General features: G+C 44.6%; 1 long non-coding RNA gene across 1 annotated transcript; it reads left to right on the top strand.

The window, feature by feature from the left end:
• Positions 1-124: 124 nt before the first annotated feature.
• LOC105734699 (uncharacterized) lies at positions 125-20963 on the top strand. Its single transcript, XR_001111595.3, has 4 exons — positions 125-556; positions 12320-12445; positions 14300-14349; positions 17808-20963. It is a non-coding gene; the product is annotated as an uncharacterized LOC105734699 (long non-coding RNA).
• Positions 20964-21613: the final 650 nt, after the last annotated feature.

The following is a 21613-nucleotide window of genomic DNA, read 5'->3' as shown; positions in this document are numbered from 1 at the left end:
TGCTCTGGTAGAAGCCCACGAAGGGGGTCCCGCGGCGCCAGCTTTTGTACGGCCCCGCCTTGGCCAGCCGTGAGCTGACGCACCGGCTCCCCGGGGACGCTGGGGGCGTCGCACCGCAGCTGGGTGGGGAGCAATTTATTCTTCGCCGTCCCATCCCAGCCCATCTTCGGTTACTCCACCTACCCCTCCCATCCCTCCTCCTCCTCTTCCTCCTCCTTCTCTACCAACGCCCGCACTACCTTCTGATTCTCCACCTCCTCTTCATCCTCCATCCCCCTTCTTCTCTCTCTCCCCCCTCCTCCCTCCCGCCTCCTTTCTCCCTCTCCCCCTCCCTCTCTCCTCTGAATAAGCAAGCTTTTGCCTCTAAAAGTCACAAGTAATCCTCGTGTGTGACAGAGAGAGAGAGAGAGAGAGAGAGAGAGAGAGATAGAGAGAGAGAGACAGACAGACACGAGCTGGCCGAGAGGAGCAGAAGGCAGGAGGGGAAATCTGGCAAAACGGCTGGGAGAGGAAACTTGATGCTTCTGGGCCAACATTTGCCAGGGCCTCGCTCGAGGTAAGTACACTGGGGGCCCGCGGAGTCTGTACCTGTCAGGTCCAGCCCCCGCCCATAGCCCAGAGATGGGCACCCTTACCTGGGCTATTCAAATAATGATCAAAATGGAATGAGAATGGGGTGCGGGTGAAGGAGTGCCTCAGCCGGAGGGCCAGGGGCCCAGAGGATGCTGTGCGCCTGGAAGCTCGGACCCCAGGCTCTTGCCCCAGGGCACCTTGTGCCTCCAGCCCGGGTTCCGAGAGACTGCGGGGGGGTGGGGGGGGGCTCCAGCTACCCGATTTCCCTTCCTAAGTCTCGCGTTGGCCAGCTCCCTCCTTTACACACCCGCGTGCAAATGAGCCGCTGCTCTGTCATGAAGTGAGAATGTGAGCCCCTCTCTAACCCTAGAAAAGGAAAGTTTGGTAAGGCGGGGGCTGTGCAGATCTGCTGTTCTCTGGAATCTACACTGGGAACCCTAGACTTGGCGCAGAAAATTAATAGTTTTTCATTTTTCCTTTAAAAAAATTACCTTGAACGAAAAATTGTATGTATTCAAAAAAAATTATTGGATTACCATGTCTGATCAGCTGCTGATGACCTACCAATAAGCGTTTTAAACACACACGCACATTCACGCGTGCGCGCGCGCGCGCGCGCACACACACACACACACACACACAACAGGGGCGATGTACAGTGAGGAAGGCCGTCATAACTAACCAAGAATTCAGAGGGAGTCGCGAGGGCTTTTAAGTGTGTAAAGGCTGTGTACGTGTCCCCCTTGTTACAGAGAGCAGAGGGAGGGGGCAGAGGGAGTGCGCGGTCGGCTCGGCGTTTTCGCTGTGCCTGTGTGTTTCGCGTGTTGTCAGCTGGCTCCAGTTTCTAAAAGCTGAGCGCTGCCAGGGGCGGGGGCCAGCATCCACCATCCACCACGGCACCCTAGTGGTGAAACAGGTCTCATTTGTTTGGTGCAGAGCGGTGACGACCTAGAAGAGACTGGAGTGTGGTTAGGTCAGCCCCCTGCCATCCATTACACCTGCAGCAGATGGCTCAAGTGGTAGAATGGTTTTGTTTGCCGAGATCAAGAAAGGAGGAGGGGGAAGCTAGAGCCTCGCCCCACTCAAAAGAAGTACCATAAAGAGCTAAAGAAATGAAAGAAGCCATATTCCTACCATCAAAAGCAATAATGTTGCCGCCTTCCAGGAGTGAACCTGGACACGTTAGTGACCTTGGCACCTGGCTCGAATTGATAGAGACAGAATTATAGAACCAATATTTTTCAAATGTATTTTTGAAGTGCCCACTCCTACACACACACACACACACACACACCTATCTCCAGCCAGATGCACACAGGTGTCCTTGGAGCTCTACTCCCTGAAGCCAAACGTCAGTAAGACCCTGCAGATTTCCAGATGAAGGAAGCCTCTTCTCTCTCCCCACTTTATTCAGTCTGCCTGCTAGCTTCCACACACAAGTCCACTCTCCCCAGACAACCACCTATCTGGAATTTAATACATTAAGTCAAATGTACCCAACTCATTTTCACATGCGATAATGTGCCTTTCTGATCAGTCTTCACATCCTTGCTTTAATTCCTTCCTTCTTGCTACCTAAGAAGCAAGAAAGGAGGACACACACCCTCCCAGGCAGTCTAGAGGAAAGACAGGCGTGACAAAGAACACAGATACAGTCTAATGACAGTTTAGCCTGCCTTCTATTCCTTAATTTTCTTGATAAAAAAGAGGAATTAAGAGAAAAATATATTGAGGGAAACCTAAACAGAACAAAAAGCCTTGTCTCCTCCCTTACCTCACACAGTCATCACGATAACACCTATACACAAATCACATATATGAATATGCTTATTCATATTTTGTGTGAAATATGAAATTATTTTGCTGGCCTAATTTTCTGTTCTAAACAGTAAACTTTTTTTTACTAGAGTTTAATATGCTAATGCTTTGGGGGTGACTAGTATGCAGAGAAATTCCACAATTTTTGAAACATAAATTCTATTTTTCTATCTTCTTTAATGTCAAATCAACATTTTTAGTTAGTCAAACCAAAGAATATCAACAATGAGAGCCCTTTCTAGCTAAGATTTTGGAGTCACAAATAAAGCTACATCCTAAGAAGCTAAAAGGAAGGAAAAAACATCAACCCCTGCATTTATCAAGGTGCTTTCAATACCCAAAGACACCTTTGAACTGGGTTTGGTTGATGGGTGCTTGTTGTGTGTCCAATGTCATTTTTTTATAATAATTTTCCTGTCCTATGAATGTCTCCATTTTATAAGGAGAAAGCTGGCTTTGAAATGTAGTGAGAAACCGGATTTGTTGAGAAAAAATGCCGGTAGGATATAGCCCTATTTGTTAATACAGGTTTATTCATACATCATACACACTGCTGAGTCTCTCTTCTGTGATGTGAATTCCTATATTATCAGGACACATTCGAATTGACTTGTAGGAAAATTTAAAAAGAAATAAAATACTTGCAGAACAGAGTTGAAGTACAGGTTTCTTGGGCCTTTTGGTGATTTCTTTTTAAGAGGGAGAGAGAGGGAGACATGATCTAAAACTCTTGGCTTTAGAGACAATAAAAGCTTCCAATTTTATTAAAATAAAACAGAATTAGCAAACTTTTGTGATTGCAGAGAATGAAGACAAAAATTTAGTCCTAATAAGGCCTCCCACCTTCCAGGCAAAACATTTTAGACCCTAGTTCTAACCAGCATATAAAGCTAAGAAAAATAATTTCCAAGATGAACTCTTGAAATCTGAATGGAAAAAAATGTTTTTAATTCTAAGGTTTGTTAATATTTTACACAGAAATCTCAAGGAATGAAATTAGCTCAGATACCCCAGTATCTGAAGGAAAATAAACATGTTTTTACTATTTGAGCAGGTTAGTATCAGAATCACACTCAATCAGGTTTTTTTTATGCCCAAGTGAGCCTCAGAACCTGAAAAGGAGAAAAGAAGGCATCTTGGGGAGTAATGGAAGCTGAGGTTCCCCCTCCTTTACCAGCTGCTGGGACCAACATCACATCTCCTTCCCATATGAAATGGCTATATGCTATTACAGAAAACACTAGATAAGAGAATGTGAATCTGGAATACACGAATCGCTTTTTTGCCATCCCCAACCTCGCTGAGTTTTCATTAGAACTGCCATGGCTTCATAATCTCTTACCCTCCCCAACAGAAGCCAACCACCGAAGCCATATGTATGTATATGCACACATGTGTGTATGTGTGCATATGTACACACACACACACACACACATATATATATATATATATATATATATATATATACTTTGGTATACAGGCTTTAAATATATATATACACATCCGTAGGTCTCCAAAATATCACCAGCAGCCCAAATTTGCCTTTATTTCAGGGGCGATTAAGACGATTATAATTCTTAAAGAAAAGCTACCAAATTTCACTCCCTGGCGGCGGTCGCAGGGTGCACAAAAGGTGCTCGAAGCTGGCTAGCAGCAGGGCTCGGCTGGTTCGCGTGCCCGGCGCCAACCGCTGCATGTGAGTCTGTATCCTTGACTCGCACATTTCCCCGCCTAAGGGAGGATAATGAACTCTTTTCTTTTCCTAATTTGTAAAGATATCTTCTTTAGTCAGTGTCGCTCTGGGGACGGCGGGGAAGAGGCCTGGGTCATGAACCTGAGGAGGTCAAGTCTCCGACCTCTGCTTGGGTCTCTCTCTCATTAAACAAGGGACGGTGGGCAACTGCGTCTGCGGGTTTCTCCGGTTCCCCCAGAAAAAAAGAGCATGCTTGTGTGCCTGAGTGTTCAGTTCCATCCTACAATTCTCTCAGGGGTCTCCAGAAAGCGTGGCTTTGTCTTCCCCAGGGTGGATGAGGCCTAGAGCAGTCCGCAGAGCCTTGGGTGCAGTTTCCCGCGGCCTCCCAAGTCCACCGAGCCGGGCACCCCAGCCCAGGGCAGCCCTGACGGCCCAGGCGAGGTACCCGTGCGGCCAGTAGGTGTCGCTGTTCCCCTGCCGGCGGGAGCCAGGAGCCCCGCGCGGGCCCCCAGCTCCACTCAGCCTTCGGCTCCCTGCAGGTTCGCAGACTCACCGGAGCTCGGGAGACAGGGCCGCTCTTCCCACCCCCGCCCCGGGACCATGCCCGTGCTCACCTTGCCACGACCGCAGCGACAATGCCGGCCTAAGGAAGTACTTTCGGGGAGAGAAAGGAGAGATGGGTCTGTTGTGGCGAAACAAGGGCCCCGACGGAAAAGGCTCCCAGCCGGCTTCTCTCGCGGCTGCCAACTCTCCCTCCTTTCTCTTCACGTGCCATGGGCGGCGGTGGGGCACTGAGGGCCTCCTGGTAAAATCCCAAGACAGAGGATTCAACCGGGGTTCCATATGGGCTTTGCAAATAAATGAGAGGTTGAAAATCCCAGCTTCGTGGGAGCTAGCTACAGAAAGAGTGGATTGGTTTTAATATTCTTAAATTAGAAGAAGAAGAAGAAGAGGAAGAGGAAGAGGAAGAAGAAGAAGAAGAAGAAGAAGAAGAAGAAGGAGAAAGAAGAAGAGGAGGAGGAAGGAGAAGAGGAAGGAAGAGGAAGAAAAGAAGAAGAGGAGGACGAGGAGGAAAAGGAAGAGGAGGAGGAGGAGGAGAAAGAGGAGGAGGGGGAGGAGGAGGAAGAGGAGGAGGAGGGGAAGGAGGAAGGGGAGGAGGAGGAGGAGGAGGAGAAAGAAACCTGGGCCTGGCTACACGCATGGGCTACATACCACCTTGTACACACATATGAACGCAGAAATGCCGGGTAACCGCGACGCCGTCCCCTCCCCAGGCCCAGGAAGGAGTCAGTATTTGGAATGTGGTTGTCTTCCCCAAAAGCGTTGCTTGCCAAGTATTATTTCCTCTTGGAAATCCTAGCAGTTAGCAAATCTCTCGAATCTGCATTGAAATGCTAGGTATTGAGAATTCTGTGCCCTTCTCTGGCGTCCTGCGGCTCCTGGCCTTCGGCCTCAGTGTGCCGCCTAAGACATTATTAATCAGACGCGTTCTTTTTGTATGTGTTTCAAAAGAAGGGCGTTTGGCTTATAAATACCGAAAGGGACATTTACAGTGGGTACATCCTATAGGTGACTGGAGACTTTAGTATGATTCTGATTGTTTTGTACAGGGAAATCACTGCTCTGATTTAAGGATGGGGAGAGGGAGACCGCACTGAACAGGCTAAATTCAGAACCAGGTGTTATTCAGAGTTAATATGCAAAATGGAGCTGGCTATGTATTTAAATTAACATCTAAAATCATATCTTCAGTCAAAATGTGGTGACATTTTGCAGTACAATTTTAAAAAAGATTCACATTTTATCTGTAAAATTTGGGTAAAAGGAATAAATTCGTGAAGAAGAAAAAAAGTAACAATAAAATTTGAAACAGGGAGAAAGAAAAATTTTCACTTAAAGTCCAAAATATTTCGGAACACATTTTGTTCCTAGTCCTGGGCCGCCGTCTCATCATCTCAAAGGACATAGTTGGACAACTGCTGAATCGTTAAGGCAAGCCTTAATTTTTACCATGAGGTAGCCAACATCTTTAAATGTCATATGCGTTTCGCTATGTTTTATAAAATGGGCTTCGTTCTGTTAAGTCCTATATCCGTTATACAATTCTAAATAATTATTTCTGATTGAGACGGCAAATTAATCATTCGGTGACGTGGTGGTGGCGGGGGGAGAAACACGTGTCTCATTGGAGATTGTGAAGTTCAGTGAGGTGGTATTTTTAGCTTGAAAAGTCCAAATTCAGATTTTGGATATTTCTCCCCCTCACCGTTTCCCCACCCCGTCCCCGTTTTACTCTTTATTTTACTCAACCCTTTGGGCTCCCTTTCTCCTTTTTCTCTCCCTTTCTCGCTTCTGTCTTGTCTTTCCCCTTCACAGCGCCTCTCTTCTTTTCTCTCTCTTCTTCCTCTTTTCTCTCTCTCTCCTCTCATTTATTGTCTGATTCTATGCCAAGTTAATAGAAAAGTAGCAAGTGGGAGGCCCATTACCCTTAGCAGACCCTCTCTCTCTGCCGCGTGAAGGGCACTTTGGGGAGGTGTCAGTCGCTGCCAGGTTACCCGTCAGAGTGGTGGCTCTTAGTGCAGGGCGTGCAGCTCACGAAGGAGTTGGGGTCTGCGCGGGGTTGCGGGGCTTATTCAAATACCGCCCGCTGCTGCTGTGATTCGCAGGGACTCGGCCTCCATATGGTAATACGGGGCGGGGGGTTGGGGGAGGCGCAGAAGGGAGGGGAGGGGAGGATGGGGGTGAGGGCGGGGTGGGAGGGGGCTCCGGCACCGCGCGCTCGACTACCGGGCTGGGACAGAGCACCCGGACTCGCGGCGGCAGCGGCAGCGACGCTACCCACCCTCTTCCCCAACACCCACCGAGCCAGCGAGCCACCGAGCCACAGGCCCTCGGGGTAAGCCACAGCGCGCACACGACGATGACGGTTCACACGCTTCGGGTTACTACCGTGCGCCAAAGAGGGAGATTAGAAACAGAAAAGGAGATTACAGAGAGATCAGAGATAAGAGGTGTACCTCTCTGTGTTCCTTGTCACACAGCGCGCGCGCACATACACACGCATCTGTACACACATGCATGCTCAGACAGCCGTACAGGCACGCATTCCTTGCTACTGCCATCTAAATATATGCACCGACACTCTATGCCCTGCTACGTGGCCGGTGTGTTTGTCCTGATTCTACATAAAGGCAGTCAGGTATGTGCGAGAGAGACTCCAGGCAGGAACAAACGGTAACGCACAATTTAACTGCAGCCAAACTCAAAGAGACATTGAGCCTGCCGAATTGTTTCACTAAGCCAGGTGTCCCCCCCAGAAATCGGCTATTCTGCAACCAGTTGTGGAATCCTGCAATTATTCATAAAATGTGCTGAAAATTTATTTTAGGAAACGTAATCTTGCTATATATGGCAAGGAAAGGGCGAACCTGAAGGATCAGTGTGTTTCCGTTTTTTTAATGTTATACGTGTAGCCATCTGACCACTTTTTATTGGGTGACAGATCATATGAGCACTTTGGTGTAGGTTTGGAAAAACTACAGCCAGAGGTAAGGCTGGAAATGCCATAAGAGTTAAGGGTGCTGAAAAATGGATGCTGGATAGTCCAGCATGAAAGATGGCATACAGCTTTAGGTTTGAAATGAGGGGGAATACATGTGAATATTTACACATGAAAGCCATTGGGGAGGGCTGAGTCTTGGCTTGAGTATCTGTGCAGGTAAGTCATTCATAAGAAAACTAATTACCTGTGCATGTACTTGGACTTGTTTAATTGAATAAGCTGCATGTGTGCATATTTGCTCTTCTTTGAGGCTATGCAATTATAGATTGAGTCTTTTTAAAATGATAGCTTTGGGGGAATTTAAAAAGTGGAAAATATATATATATATATATATATATATATATATATATATGTATTCCACCAGCTATCGTGCTGCATAGCTATATTGCCAAGAAAGAGATCTGATCCTATAAACAAGATTCCCATTGCTTGAAATCTAACTCAAGGCCTGTATATTTTAAGGCAGCACATTAACTGGTTTAATATAGTCAACTGTTTTATTTGTTTTCATTTTAAAGTCAGGAATCAAGGATGCTTTTCAGCCAAGATAATGTGCCTTGTTTCCAGCCATATTAAGATAAAAATGAAACAGTAAATTTTGAATGCAGCCGATAAGGCACAACATACAACATGGTTGAAAATGTCTTCCTTGCAGAAGGCTGTCCATTGCTGTGTCTACACATTTATATATATATATTTATATATATATATATATATATATATTTACAATAAGAAATGCTAGAAAGCAATAGGGCGGGGAAAGCCACACCTCTCAGGCAATCAGCACAAAAATTCTTTAGAAATCTTTGGAATCACTTCACTTATACATACATTATCTCGAAAGCACTGGCCCCGAACTATGTTTCTGCTAATATGAAGTTAATTAGACAATCAAACTTTGAGCCTTGAGCGATGGACATTACAGCCCATCGAGGTATGTCAGGAAAGAAAAAAAAAATGTGTCTTGTCTTTTATGACCAAACCAGGAGGTTATACAGCTGGCATTGCATACATGACAGATGTGCATATTTGTAACCTTAAATAAACAAGCAGGGAGACAACTGTGTATATTATCTAGCAAGAGACAGCAGCAGACACTCGCCAAAAAAGACAGACAGAAAGGGACAAGAGAGAGAGAGAGACATAATAAAATAACAAAAACAAAAAAACCTCCAAAAACAAAACAAAACAAAACAAAAAAAAAAAAAGGAGAGAAGGGGAACCAATAAAATGACAAAACCTGAAATTTTCGCGAATTAAAAAATGCAAATATACTTTTACATATGCATCAGTATTAAAAATAATACACGCTGGAACCAACCGGAGCGAGAGCAAGAAAAAGAGGAGGAGGAGGAGGAGGTGGAGGAGGAGAAGAAGGAGGAGGAGGAAAGGTGGAGGAGGAGGACGAGGAGGAGGAGGAGGAGGAGGAGGAAAGAATGGAGGCGCCGCGGAGCCCTGATTATGCACGGGCTGGAGCTGCCTCCTCTAACCTGTTCTTCTCCGAGCCGGGCAGCCGGCGGTCCTCAGCCGCCTACAGAACAGGAGCCGAAACAACCGTTCTCGAAGGCTACAGCGTTTATTTTTCTCTTTTGGGGGGTTTTGGCGGTTGTTTCAGGGGCTCGCCAACTGGCCCCTTTAATTAAAAGCTTCAATAAAAGGCGATCGCGCCAGGAATGCACCCGCTCCTCTCCGCGCAGGATTTGCATATTTTTTTAATGCCCTAATTTCCTTGATGTATGTAAATGTAGCCGGACGTAGAGGGAGACAGGGAGCTGACGTCAATGGACGTGACCTCGCAGCTAAACCTTGAACGTGAAGCCGGGATGGGGGAAAACACGGAGCGGCAGCCGGCGGAGCCCGAGAGCGCGGGCGGCAGCGGCAGTAGCCGAGCCCAGGCCGGAGGTGCCAAGGGGGCCAGTGCCGTCCCCGGGGGAGGACAAGCTGCCGCCGTCTTTCTGCAACACGCGGCTCAGACTCGCTAGCCTTCCGGCCGCACTTGCAGACTCTTGCCCTGCGCTTCCAGCCCCACCAAACACACGTTCTTTTGCTTCCCTCAGAAAAGCAACACTCCCCAAAACAACAAACCAAAACCAACAGAAAAAAAACAAATGTTTTAGACCAATGCTCGGGTAGCTTATCAGAAAGAAGACTCTGACCATGGAACATATATATTTTTTGGCTTCTCTCCACAAGAAGAGGAGGGGGAGACCACAGACAACAGCAAATTACTCCTAAAACACGATAACTACAAGTGTTCCCTGTAGGGAGAGGTAAATCGCCCAGCCGACTGGTGAAGGCTTTTCGTTTCGGTACTTATTTACCTGTGCACTCATTATGCGCGTCCGCTTCATTAACAGCAGGGTCATGAGCACGCTTTCTAATGTGAGGGGAGTGCTGTGTTGTGTGTGTGTGTGTGTGTGTGTGTGTGTGGAGGTGCTTGCGCTAGTGAGCACCGAGGCAGGAGCTCCGAGCAAAGAGAGAGATCAGTCTTTACATGGCTACCTCTGGGACTATCTGCAGAACCATGTAGGCCAGAGGTCCTAGCTTGGGGTTCGAGTTCACCCCTTTAAAAAGAGAGGCCAGCAAAGGCTTTCCCTGGACAGCCAGGTTCTTCCCATTGCATTGTTTGGGGAAGGGGGCTTGAGGTGTGAGCCATTCCGTAGCTGCTGCCTTGCCGGATTTGGCCTGGTGTTTTGCACTTGGAACTCAGCGGCCTCGCCGTAGAGGTAGTGCCTCCCCGACACGCAGCCGAGGCCTTCTCGTTCCCCTCCTTCCGCCCGCGGCAGCCCTGCGCGCCGGCGTGTGCGTGCCCGCGCACCGGGCTGCTGGCACCTCCCTGTGCACATCCGCCCCCTCCTCTGCTCGCCACCTTCTCCCGGGCAGCTAAGAAATGGTCCTTAGCCTCTTCTGGGCCGGAGGGCAGAGCTGCGAGCAGGCAAGAAAGGGGTGCCGGTGGCCGCGATGGGGACTTCTCTCTGCCATCGGCCGCTGCGGCTGCCGTTTCATCGTTCCACCTCGCAGCCCCAGCTTTGTTTTCCTGACATGCTCTTGGCCATTGGGCCCCACGCCTGCGAGGGGAGTGTGTGCGTGTGCGCGGGGGGCGGGCGCGCGCGGCGGGTGGGGGCTCTCCCGCCAAGGACACGCATGGCTGTCTGTCCTCCGGCTGCACTTGGCGGGAAAGCTAGGGGCCACCGGCGGGGCTGCGCGCCAGCGGCTCTCATTACTGCCTCCCTGCTCCCCCCGGGCCATATTTACATACGGGCCACTCTTCTGAATTTTTACGGCAGTCTTCCTCCTCCCGTACCCGGTCGCACACGCGCAGGCTCGGAACTACCGCCCGGGCGCTCAGACACCCGCGCCCAGGCTGCGGCCAGTCCCGGGCGCGCAAACAGGCCCAGAGGGGTAGACGGCACTCGGCGGGACGGATTCCTGCACCGCCGCCCCCGCACCCACGCGTCCACACCCCTGACAGCCTCCCCGCTTGTGTGGCAGGAAGCCCACCTTCCCCTTGAAGCCCCCACTCTTCTCTGTCTGCACACTTCCACCCCCACTCTCCGACATCTCTCCGTCTCTCCCTGGAAGACAGACAGACACACGCGCGCGCTCTCGCGCGGGCGCGCGCGCGTACACATACACACACACACACACACACACACGCGCGCGCTTTTTCTTCCACCTCAAATAGATAACCCCTATGGCACGTCCCTGGTACCTTTAGAATAGCTCTAGAGTTTAGAGAATAAAATTCTTTAGAATGCATTGCTTGTCTTTAGACAAACACATTTAACAACCACAACACAAACAGGGGGAGGAGTGAGGAAGGGGGGACTTGAACCAAAAGACCTTTCTTTTTTTAAAAAAAAAGTCCGCGAGTCAAAAGGTCATTCTCCAAGTTTGTAAATAAAATTGCAAAGGGAGTCCTTAAGAAAGGAGAGGAAAGAAGAGGAAGAAGGTTAGGAAGACCCACAAGTTACATAAAACGGTGCATTGGAAAAACGACAGGGCGATTCTTTAAAAAAAAAATCTTAGGAAATCAAGAGGGGGAAAAAACTGGAAGAAAAAAGAAAAAGAGAAGAAAAGGTTTAAAAAAAAAAAAGCAAAAGAAGTTTCCAAAGAAATGTGTGCTTTGCATCCTACAATAGGAAAATGTAGCCATTGCCTTCCTTCAGACGAGACATTTCTAATTTGTTCCGTCTGTCAGGAGGGGACTATGAGAGGTTTGGGTGCAAATTCATTATCTCTGGCAACGCAGAACGTAGTGTGGGGACTGAAAAAGACCGTGGCAATGGATGAACAATAGGGCTTCAGTTCATCAGTAACAAAAGCAGTGGGGAAATTGGTTGAGTTTCAGAGCACGTCCTCCTCGGCAGAGGGGGTTGGACTAGACCTTGGACAGCCCCCCCAAAAACTTGCCAAGCCTCGCACACACCACTTCACTCTCCACTCCGAGGCTCAGGGAGCAAGTGCCTGGCGTGGGGGGGAAAAGTTGGCTTTTTTTTTTCCTCCTTGGTCTTTTGCGCCCTTCTCTCTCTCCCCAGAAGGGAAGAACCATTTAAACTATTTTAGACGCAATCAACCAAGAATCACCATGTGGAATTGAGCGGCAGTTTTAAATGTACTGAGGAGAGGAATGATGAGAAAAACATTTTTTTTTTTTTTTTTTTTTTTTGGAGACGCCGAAAGGAGCCTGATTGTGTGCTGCGGCCGTGGAGTGATTCTGGATCTTGTCTTCCAGCCGGCGCCTCGGTTCCTGCCCAGCTGGATTTGGGGGGCAGCATTGCCTGGCGCAGGGAGATCAAGTGAGTATCGTGGCGGCCCTCAGGCTGCAGCTCGCCGGCGGCGCGGGGCCAGCAGTGCCCGCCGCGGCCTCGCGCCCGCACTCCTCACCTCGCCCGCTAGCCGGTGTCCGCAGAGCCCCGCTGCGGGCCGCTCCGAGGGCCAGTCCGGGGCTTTGCTTCAGCTAATTGATTGTGTGCCTCGGATGCCAAACCTGTTGATCTCGTGAGTTTTCTGAGCCAGTACTGTTAATTATCCAGCGGCTTGACCCCCCCCAGTCGCAGAGAGATGCCAGAAAATCTTCGCATTGGATAAGGGAATTTTGTATGTAATTTTTGATGGTGGTGGGGGGGGGGTCCCTTTAAAACCTACAGCAAAATACAGTTGTATTTTGCACTTCTGGATTCAGAATTCGCATTTTGAATAATTCGCCTCCCTTTAACCGCTCCAAAGTTGCAATTACCTGGCAATGAAACCAGGGTCTGATTAGATCCTGGTGGAAAACTTAGTACAGTAGCTAACTAGATCTGGTGGATTTCCACTTCCCTCTTCCCTTGTGGATTTGGGGAGGTGAGAGGCCGCTTTACAGGGTTATCCCAAGTTCAGATTCATCAAGATGCAACCATCGTGGTTAGTTATTGGTACTTGGAGCGAGTCAGCTTAAGACGCTTCTGGTATCCAAACGGAGCTGGGTGTTTGCGGTTTGCTTAGAGTCTAGGCCCGGCTGAGGAAGGCAAGAACTCTTTTCTGTGGCCTGGAATTATCTGCAGGAACCCTGGGTGACGGGAACTCCGGCAATGTATTTGCATTAGTGTCTGCGGCGTTTTATCTTGCAAATGTACCCGTGGTGCTTGAATGGGGGACTGTCTTCAGGGGTCAGGACAGCAGTGGAATTGATCAGAAGTTAGACCGGAGGCTCTGTCAAGTCACGGCCATGGCCGGGGGCCCCTTTGGAGCTGTGGCTGCCTTGGGCCCAGAACCGCAGAGTCGGATTCCGTTTCCTCCCTTTCTTGGTGTCCACCTCTGCTCACCACTCTCCTTTCTCCACCTTGACACCGGTAATTAGGGCGCTGTCTCAGGAAGCGAGCTCCCACAGTCAGCATAATTAAACCAGGGCAATACTTTCATTTTGCAAAACCAATAGCCCCACCCCTCTAGTCCAAAATAAAAATAAGCATTAAAAAATCATAAAAGAAAAGCAATCTATTTGGGGGAGTATTGACTTCCTGAATCTTGGATAGAGAGGGAATGGGGGAAGGGAATTTTTAAAAAATCCACGACTTTACAGCAATCATGTTTTACATTATTCATTGATTTACTGGAGGAAAGAGCCAATCAGGAGCCATAGATATGAATGCACATCTCACCGTGCTGTGGCCTTACAGTAAACTATTTGCATCTTTCTAATGGAGTAGGTATTTATCCAGGGATTCCTATTGTTCGAAAGGCCTGGAAATTCAGTTCCTTAAACATTTAGAAAATGACTTTGTTCCAGATTTAAAATCCTTACATGGAAAGACTCTCCTCTTTTGTATGGCAGGTTACAAGGTTCAAGTCCCTAATGTTTTTTAAGAGTCCTTCTTTCTTCCAAGCTAAAAATAAAAGAAGAAAGAAAAATTAATTTCCCAAACCCCTCCATATTCTGCATATTTTGCATTCACATTATCATGCATGTCTCCATTTAAATGCAAATTAGCATATTTAACCCTGTGGGTGCTGAGACCCAGGATACATTGTACTAGGGTTTTATGGAATCTCTTGGCATTTTAAGGAATCATGATAATAGCAATATTTTAAATGAAACCATATCTATATGACTTTATATATATACATATATATGTAAACTGTGATCATTTGTTTTCTTTACTATTTTTCAGATGAGACTGCAAAGAATCATAAAATGAACAGACAATCCAACCAACTAAAGGTAATTTTAAAATTTACATTTGACAAAATCAAAGTGATGTAGAAAATAGAGTATTTTACTCTATTTACTGGGCGGTAGGCCTGCAGTGGGTTGCATATCTCCTAATTCATGCTCTAAGTTTCTGTATGTGCAGCCTTCGCCCCTATAGGGAGCCTTTGTATATTATGTATCAAGCACAATACAAATATGAACTGTAACTCCCTGTAAAAAAGAAATTAGAGATACAGAATAAATCATAGAATACTTTTGTTAGAAAGTAAGCCAGTCAAGTACCTTGCCTGAACTATACAAGTCACTGTAAATTAAATGGCTTTTATGTAGAAAATGGTAGTCTTCACTGTACCAGTGGACTGTGGTTTACATGCATTTGAATCATACAAACCAAATATTAAAAGGGGATTTCAGTGATAGACCAATTCTTTATGCACTTTGCAGTAGTCTGAATAGGATTCAGAGGTGTTCTAAATATTGGTGACAAACCTAAAGTGTTTGAATTTATGAAATAGCATAATTCTGATCCAAATAATGTGGAAAACATAACTTTTCACTTTTAAGTTAAACAGAGATTGTTTATTCCCAAGTAAACCAGAATGTTTCAATTCATGTTGCAGCCATCTGGAGACCTATAAAAAGATTAGAAAACAAGCATGACAATCACGTCCTAATCTACTGGCCATTAATGGGAATTTATTAGTGAATGAGCAGGCAAACCATTTAAATTCAGTATATCCTTCAGTATGCAGATTTCAAAACTGATATTCTGCTCATCTTAATAGCATTTTGAAAGCAAAAATATCTGATATAACATGTAGGTGTTAATAGTTGTTCTTAATGTGTGACAGACATTGCTAGGAATCTTTAGAGCTACACAGTTGTTTCAACTTGTCTCACATCCTGCATAATAATACAGTCTTTGAAATATGTATGATAAACCATCATATATACCTTGGCAATATTCAAAATAATCAGATGCTCTGTGTTAAGCCTTACTATGTAGTTTTTATTTCTGAATATCCTAAGAGATGGTGGATATTAAAATGTTTAATTGGCTATCTGGCTAATGAACAGACTGCCCATAATTCTAATGTTGGTTCTTTTCACTTATTGGGGCTCCATGATAAGTCTATGCTATATGTACAGGCATGGGGACCAGGCCTAGAGTCCGTTGATATGACTATGTGGCATTGCCCTAGAAGATGTTATTTTAAGACAGTATCTTCTATAGCTTCTAATTGTAGAAGCATCTCAAATGTTCAGTGTCTTGGCTTTCGTGATGGGTACTTTGGTTCTAAAAATGCATTTAGTTGCTTACTGTGGAAATGTTACTTTGCAAATTCACACAGATATGGGGGTGATAAACATACATAGACAAATGCATGACATCTCTTTGCTTCCACCAACCCCCACTTAGGTATATATAAAGCAAAAAGATATTCTAAAAATATCTGCGATTTCTTGGGTTTCGACTTAAGGAACTCATATGACTAGATGCTTGCTTTATGTGTTACATGCCAAATCACTAATGATTCTGCTGTTGTGTCTTGGAAAGCAAGACCACAGTACTCTTACTCTTCCAAGGCAGCAAAGCTCATTTGTGTTTTACATAATGTCTAAAGTGGAATGTGCCTCAGTGATATGTTACATTTTTATTTAGTAATTTATGTTGTGACCAGACAGTTCAAGAAGGAATAGCAACTCCATGGGGGTGTATTTATCTGAATTAGTTTTTTGTTTGCTTGTGCATTTTATATATAACCCAATGCAGCCATTTTTGATTGTACCTCTTGTACCATAATTTGATAAGAAAAATAGATGAACAATTTCAACAGCTTAGTCTTTTCTAATTAATCAGTACTGGAATGTTCACCAAAAAAGTAAATAAATAGAAAATCTAAGGAAAAGTTGGCATCTATGTTACTAAATCATATCTTTAATTGGTGTGATATTGTAGTTTAAACTCTTGATTGTAGGCTTTTCCTAACTATTCTGATTTTCTTGTCAGTCTTTTCTATAGGGTTTACATATATGTGCTCTGTATGTAATTCAGTAAGCATGTTCACATTCGTGTCTTATCACTAAATTAAGGAAAGAGTGTATGTTAATTCCAAAAGTGTTTTAGTTGTTGGGGAAAATAGTCAATCTATAGAAATGAGAATATTGTGATAAACTAGTCATGTGTGCAATGAATATTAAGATGTATTACATTCTCTAATAGCATATATTTTAAAGAATAGCAACATGACCAAACATAAGTCGAAATTTTAAAAAGCAGTTCATAAGGTTCACCCGTGGTAAATATGAATCTTATATAGATTACCTTAGATGTTCGATTGAGGGACATTTGAATATTACAACTACACGTATTACAGATGTGTTAGACATAGATTACTCATTACGAAGGAGACAGAAGAAGAAAGGGACTCTTTGAAGTGATCGTATTCACACTTTGAAAAGTTCTAAGAAAAGGAATGAGGCCAATTAATTAATAAAACAACATTCCCTCTAGATAGAAGAAAGGTGGGGGTGGGGAAGGGGAAGGTTATGCTCTTAACATCTAGGTGTTTTATATGTATTCTTCACGAAGTAACTGCTTTTTTCATAGTTTCAGAAGCAAGACTAGTATATTTTTCTTTTGTATGAAAATTGATGTTTAAAACAATAGACAAAGGCTCAGCGTTTTTATTACAGCAGAGTTGTGTACAGCATTAGAAACTATTGCTGCAATGTTTACCTGTGCTGCATTCTAACGCACACACCCTACATATGCAGTCATTTTTTAAAAACCAGGATGAAGTCTGCTTGCTTAGAGCATTCAGTCTGAACTTACAGAACAAAATACGCTGCCCTATCGCCATGGTACGTATATACAAAACTTGACTGAGCTGTGAAGCCATTAAAAATACACCACCTGAGCAAATTGTCAATGTAATCACACATCGACTCACTGCGTAATACAGATCTGATTCCCAGCCCCAGAAAGCGAGGCCCTGCTTTAAGCAATAGCAAAGTGCCTTCCATCTGTCTGCCTATGCAATCTGCCAGAAGAGAAATGCAGGCAAAGACGTTCCCCAGATCTGAAATGCTTTTATCTGTCCTTAGAGAGAGATTTCTTCCAGTCTTTGGATATTAGAACGATCTACACTAGCACGGAGGAGGTAAAAGGCCGCGGGTTGCTTTTCCAGGAGCAGTCGGTAGTGCTAGCGGAAGAGATGTTGATTGAGAAAATAGGGCTTGTTGCAATGCTGCCGCTACTGCTGCTGTCGCTGCCGCTGCTCAGGCAGCAGGCGTAGGGCAGTTGGCTGATCACTGATGCATATCAATAACCATGTACTTGAGATTTCTCATGACATCATCATTACCTTGGTCTCCCGCGGTCTCGAACCTTTGACCTTGCCGGGCTGGTCCACAATTTGGCAGTGAAAGCCCCTCCAATGATGGCCCTTTTCTCCTTCTTTCAGACCGGGGGCAGCAGCAGGCCAGCAAGACGGCATCTTCTCCTTCCCAGCCTAGAAGCCCTGTGAAATCGAGGATCTTCCCCCTAAAACACACACACACAAGATATGTGCAATCAAGCTGCCACCACTTGGTAAAAAGCTCATGGTGCCTAACCAAAAAGGATCAGGAGCAGATCCTTGAATCAGCTGTCACTTCTATAGAATGGGATGTTTTTTTTTCTTCCTCCTTAACCTGCGCTGGAAATTGCCGTTGGCTTTATACATCTCTATAGAGAGAGGCTAAAGAGTCTTGCGTGAGAAAGAAGCAATTTACAATGCAAATAGAGGCCTGTGAAGGGACGGATGCTGCTGCTCACTCGTAACAGCTTGCTGCACCTTAATAGCTGGTTTTATTTTCTGATATTAATAGATGAATTGTTGGCTAACGCTGCCGGAGATTACTTGCTGAAAGAAAAAAAAAAAGTTCGGAATAAACTCTGAAGGCAACAGATCTCATTTGGATGTTTTAGCAGCGCACACACACAAACAGAAACCAGGTCATATTTACATAAAAGAGGAATCTTAAGCGCGGCAAGAATCCTGGACGACTACTCTTCAGTACTGCCAGAAAGGATCGGGACCTGGAGTCTGGCAAGAGGAAGACAGAGGCCTGTGTGGGAAGCGAGTTGTTATCTTTGGTTATCTAGCTGTATGAGTGTATTGGTCTTCATAAAGCTAGATAACCGAAAGTAAAAACTCCTTCAAGATCGCCGGGGAACGTGTGAGAATGAAAGACTACAACCGAGAGACAGTAAAAACCAGAAAGGTCAGGAATACTTATTGAATCTAACTTTGTTTTTGTTTTTGTTTTTCTTATGATTAAAGGTGGGATGAAAGGAAATTAAGTGACACATATATGCGAACATATGAAGGTGCCAGATATATCTTGAGAGGGGTTGTGGCAGCTGCAAAGGAGAATTGTATAGTGCTAATGAGTAAAGATGCATGTGCAATTTGTGCTAAGGCAAAAGTTTATATATGAGAGTTTTTTTTTTTTTTTTTTTTTTTTTTTTTCTTCTTAGAAAGCTGTTGCAGAGATGCCTGGTACCTAGTTTAAAAATGATTCCATAATATGTAGAACTTGGGCAGTTCCCTTCAGAGGTCTCTCCCCCTCAAAATTTGAAGACCGTGCTTGGAAATTACTTTACATGTATTTGGGCTGTATGTCAATTTGTACGAAATTAGACTTTCAGAGAAGTTTATACTGGAAGGTTAATAATTTATATCTACTGAGGATTTAGAGCTAGCAGGCAAAATGAAAAAAAAAAAAGCAAGAGCTGATTTTTATTCTTCTATTCAAAATACAAGGACAGATGCTTCTCTGTTCCAAGAGGGTTTCCTTGAGGAAGCTACTGAAGCAGAAAGACATGATGGAGACGAGATCGCCTCCCCTCTTGTCAAAGTGTTAAAAAAATGTTCTGTCTTACTCTGCGCCTAGCATTGGAAATGAAAGTGACATTTACGCCACAACCCACGTGTGCGCCTCCTCTCTTTTTGTTTAAGGATGATCAGGTCTATCCAGGAAACAGCTCTGGCATCCCAAACTGAAATAATTAGGACGTATATAGACCTGACAAAAATGGAAAGGGGGTGGGGAATCTGAGGGTCTGTCTTGCCTAATTGATTCCGCTAAACGGAATGCAGGAGATGTGAACGGCAGGACGCTCCGATTCCCACGCTCGGGGGCAAGTGATAAAGCGGGGCCGGGCAGCCTATGACAGACAGCCCTGTTGGGGGGTGGGGGTATGAAAAAAACATCAAGTGCACACACCATACTCATCTCCATCGCTTGAGAAAGTAAAGGCATTTCCCACCCACAGCCATCTGCAGCTTCCCAAATGGCAACACCAACTGGTCTGTAGCTGCTGCATACTGTCTGTTTTTGTAAATTTTTTAACCACTGTTTAATCTGGCCATAATTAAGTTTGGCTTTCTTCGTTGTTTGAGATTTTCAGAATTCAAGGAAAGCTAGTAGAAAGCAATTCCAAGAAAGTCCCATGACTGCCTGCCCCCCGTGTCAAAATCTCAGTCCATGAGATTATGGCCTTGGTACCACATTTTGGCTTTTGTTTTGGGTGGGCTGTATTTTAAAATACATACTCTATGTAAGAGTCGTTATTATAATTTCATGAGGCTTTTTGCCTCTTAACATGATACATCTAGAAACTTGATCTAATTGTGCTAGTAGATATACACTGGAAGTAAAACTATAAAGTCATTAACCTGTAGGAAGTTGATTATGATAACAATATGATAAAAAGTTTGTTTTAGAATAGACTCAGCTAGATGGTTCTAAATAGCCATTTTAATTTTATCTAAAAATAACACTATGCCTAGCAGAAACTTTGGTGCTTTGGAGGTCCCCATTGTCGCCTTTTTGTAAAAGTCCTTAAGTTTTCCATATTCACCTAGCAAACATTTGTATAGGCATTTACACAGAAATATAACCATTGCAAGTAGAAAATATCCAAAATATCCTATTATCTTCCATGTGGCCTAGATCACTGACAATCCCAAATATATAGTTTTTCTTTAAAAGTAGTACAATTTCCTTTGTAGCATCAATTCCTTATATGACTTCAGACTGGAGCAGCCTGTTAAACCACTGTTACTTTCAGTTAGAAAGTCTTTGAGACTTTATATACATAAATTCTCAATTTGGCTGCTGTACACGTGCCAAAGTTTTACTACTGTAGTGACCGTTGAGAAGACCCTTGTTTATTTACATTTGAAGCACAGTTTGTGCAAACAACCTTTCATTGTTAAGTGCCTGTATTCCTTTCGTTTACTTCATGTCCAGGGGTGCTATTTACCTAGAACCATTGTCTACTACAATTAACATTTACATTACAAAGTGTGTGGTTTTCTTTCTCAAGGAGGTTCAATTAAGGCAATAAGATGTTTGCTGGGGAAACCTATTGTTTACTGAAAGCACTCAATGGAGTCAAATTACTGAAGCTTTTGCCTACATCTTGGTCTTTTATGTAAATATGTTAAAATAACATCTAAGGAAAATAAACAATATTATAATTCTGTGTTTGCCATTGTCATATCAAACTTGCTTTGTATCATACTAATGTTACATAACTTATCGATCAATAAAAATACATTTCAATGTTATTATTTTCATTTTATTTTTTGCTGTTCCACTGCTCTTGGTGCAACATGTCCCAATTTTTCTTTTTTCTATTACACATCAAACTTCTGACATTTTGTTTTATCTGTGTGTGTTGAAGAGAGGTACTGTATCTAAGCATGGGTTTGAAGGGTGTTGCAAATAATCTCTACTTTGACCTTATAATAAGGTGATATTTCTTTGAAATCTGAAATATTCCAAAGGCATGTACATTTAAGTCAAAAGAAGTGTAAATATCAGTTAAGTAGTTCTTTGAAAGCTAGTTTTAACATTGGCAGAAACCGGATCAAGTTTATTTAGCATACCACTGCATTGTAAAACAGTTGGAGTGAAGTTGCAGGTTGCGTGAGTATGCATGTTAACTAGTGGGAACCAAGCGCAGTCTTTGTGAAAGGGGAGCAGCAGATTGCTGTGCAAGGCCAATGTTAAAAAGGCAGCTGAATTTAACACCATCTGGAAGAAAAGATCCCTTCACGACTTTCTCACACCGTCAGACAAAACTAGTGTCTCTTGTTCCGAGCCCTTGTCTATGCAACCATACAATACTGAGTCATTATACTTTTGCTGAGAGAAAATTTGAGAACACAATATGGGTAACCAGTGAATGACCAAGTTTCATTGTGCCCGCTTAAGT

The sequence above is a fragment of the Aotus nancymaae genome, unplaced genomic scaffold, assembly GCF_030222135.1.
Source record: "Aotus nancymaae isolate 86718 unplaced genomic scaffold, 86718_ANA_hifiasm-v0.15.2.pri h1tg000014l, whole genome shotgun sequence".
NCBI classification, from domain to species: Eukaryota; Metazoa; Chordata; class Mammalia; order Primates; family Aotidae; genus Aotus; species Aotus nancymaae.
Note: the sequence above shows the minus strand (reverse complement) of the source record. Positions and strands in the feature narration are given on the sequence as shown.